General features: G+C 58.6%; 1 long non-coding RNA gene across 1 annotated transcript; it reads right to left on the bottom strand.

Annotated features, from left to right (window-relative positions):
- Positions 1 to 464: 464 nt before the first annotated feature.
- On the bottom strand, positions 465 to 2,111 carry LOC119114372 (uncharacterized). Its single transcript, XR_005096026.1, has 3 exons — positions 2,035 to 2,111; positions 1,119 to 1,290; positions 465 to 573 (listed from the first exon to the last, which is right to left on the bottom strand). It is a non-coding gene; the product is annotated as an uncharacterized LOC119114372 (long non-coding RNA).
- Positions 2,112 to 2,446: the final 335 nt, after the last annotated feature.

Genomic DNA, 2,446 nt, shown 5'->3' with positions numbered 1-2,446 from the left:
AGCCAAAGCACGTGGTCGGAATAAGCATAAACCAGAGCAACACACAGTATCCGTGAAGGATACACCCACACATTCTTCGTGTCTCTCCTAGAAGCATGCATGGCGCGGCCGAAAGCGCTCCCAGTATTCGAGGTTTGGGTTTGCGAGACTGCAGGTTTTCGGTTTTCGGCGGAGGTATTTTTCGCATCAAAGCTGTGCACTCGCAGTGGCTAAAAGCCCCTACGATCCGCCGCCCGGCCGTCGCCGGCGTGCAGACCAACGCGCGCACCTCACCTCCACCAGACGCCAGACCTCGGGCCGCGGTCGCCGCTCGGCCAGCAGCCGTTCCTCCAGCTCATCGACCGGCTCGGCGCTCTCGTCTGGCGCGCGCTCTTGACGAGCAGCCAGCTCGGCCGGCCAGCCGCGTGCGCCAGGCTCGCCCAGCCGCGCCAGCCGAGCGTCCCAAAACGGCTCCATGGCCGCAAGGGTCGACGATAACGCACTGCCATCTTGCGGTGGTGAGAAAAGGTTCAGCTCCAACAGCGCCTGATAGATGGAGATGGCGCGTTCCATGAAGCCGGCCTGACGCAGAATCTAGGAATGGTGGATGAGGATGCAGTACGTAAATCGAGGGGCAGAAGCTCAGAAACAATCACTGGTCCAACAGTTAAGTGCGTGCGAGACGCCACATTCATCGATGTTCGAGCTCTGTGACGTTTCCAACGGCATGCTCTTTGGGCAGATTGCTTCTCCCACACATACGAAGTGTCTCCAAGCTAAATGCTACAGCACGCCCCCTCTCGCGCGCGCTGTGACCGACAACACCATCGGTAGGCGTGAATTGATGCCATGGATCGTCACAAGGGCTGAAGTGTGGCGTGCAGTAATTTCGCTTTAACTCACGCAGCCGTCCACGTTGTGTCCTGCTAAAAAAACAAACAAACAAAAACGGACGGACGGACGGACGACGGACGAAATTGGCATATCACAAATGTACTTGACACCATTTGGCATAGTCCAATCCAGACGCAACGTGGTCAGGCCTGCATCCTTATCGAGCAGGAACGCCACACAATACATCTATTTAAAAAAAAACAAAAACAACAACGCATATCTTCCCCACACGGACACCAACGTACCCGACACAGGTGGCTGAGAACCTCCAGCATGAACTGTTCCAGTCGTGGGGGAGGACGGTGCGGCCTCATCAGACCTGCCTGGAACTGGCGCATGCGGTCCAGGCAGCGCGCGAACGCCGAGAGCAGGCCTGTTAGCCCGAACCCCGACCCGTGCTGCTGGAATGCCAGGTACCTGGACAACGCGGAACACCGTCTGTGAGACGTACCATGTTGTACCAAGCTCGTCGCGGTAATCATCCAACAGCACCTCAGCGAAATCGTGTAATAACCATGTCGTGGTGCCAGATAAGATACCCATCAAACATTTTCAACACTATTCGGGTTCAAATGTGCCCCGAGATTGTTGTCGCCGATCAAAAATTACAAACACCACTTCGCGTGCCTTTCACTTCAGCAAAAACATCACACTTTCCTGATGCTACCAGCCAACCAACGCAAATGCTGTACGCGCTACAGCCCTGGACGACTTCAGACATATTCAGAGATAGGTATACCAGAACTTAATTTGAGCAGCCCTCGTCCCTTCAGCAAACTGTCGCTGCAACGTTGGACAATGGTTATAATTCTTAGAAGCCTTCACACCACACACAGCTGAGTTACCATCAGCAGCCCAAATCTTCCACGTGCATTGTAGCGGAGGAAGACCGAAAAGCCCAGGCGTGTGCTCGGAGCCCGCGCCCTATTGTCGCGTGCACAAACAGACACACCGCCGTTACGCTGAATTTTACTGATGAACACAACCCTCGTATTCAAGCAACTGAACACTCACTCTCTCACTCCACTCTCTCAGGCTTCCCACATCACAACACTCAATTCTAACGCCCCATGCGTTTATAAACAGTTGTACGTGGAGACCGACCGGCGCAGAAGGCGAAGCGTCTCTGCTGCGCGCGCTGCAGGCGCCGCCTCAACCCACCTCCGCCAGAGGCTCACGTCGGCCGGGTGCGCGAACAGCAGCTGACTCCACTCCTTGCGCGTCTGCTCTCCGTCCCAGTCGGGCGCGCTCAGCTGCAGCCGCCGCAGCCGCAGCGGCAGGCTGCCGGCGCACTCGCGCAGCGCCCGCTCCAGGATCGCCAGCTGCCGCTCGAGCAGCTGCTGCGCCGGCACGCGCCCGCGAAGCCGCTCCTGCTGCGCCACCAGCCGCAGCCAGAGCGCCTCGTCGCGCGGCGCGCTCGCCAGCCGTTTGTTGAGCTCCGCCGTCTCGCCGTGCAGCTCCGCGTCGTCGGCGTCGACGGTCACCGTCGGCACTGACAGCTGCAGCGGCACGAAGCCGGCGCCCTCGAGGCGTACCGATGCGGCGACAGCGGCCGGCACGCGGCGCAGGCGGC

This window comes from Pollicipes pollicipes, unplaced genomic scaffold (assembly GCF_011947565.3).
Source record: "Pollicipes pollicipes isolate AB1234 unplaced genomic scaffold, Ppol_2.1 Scaffold_7262;HRSCAF=8765_pilon_pilon_pilon, whole genome shotgun sequence".
NCBI classification, from domain to species: domain Eukaryota; kingdom Metazoa; phylum Arthropoda; class Thecostraca; order Pollicipedomorpha; family Pollicipedidae; genus Pollicipes; species Pollicipes pollicipes.
The sequence above is the reverse complement of the archived record's forward strand: the minus strand, read 5'-3'. Positions and strand labels throughout refer to the sequence as shown.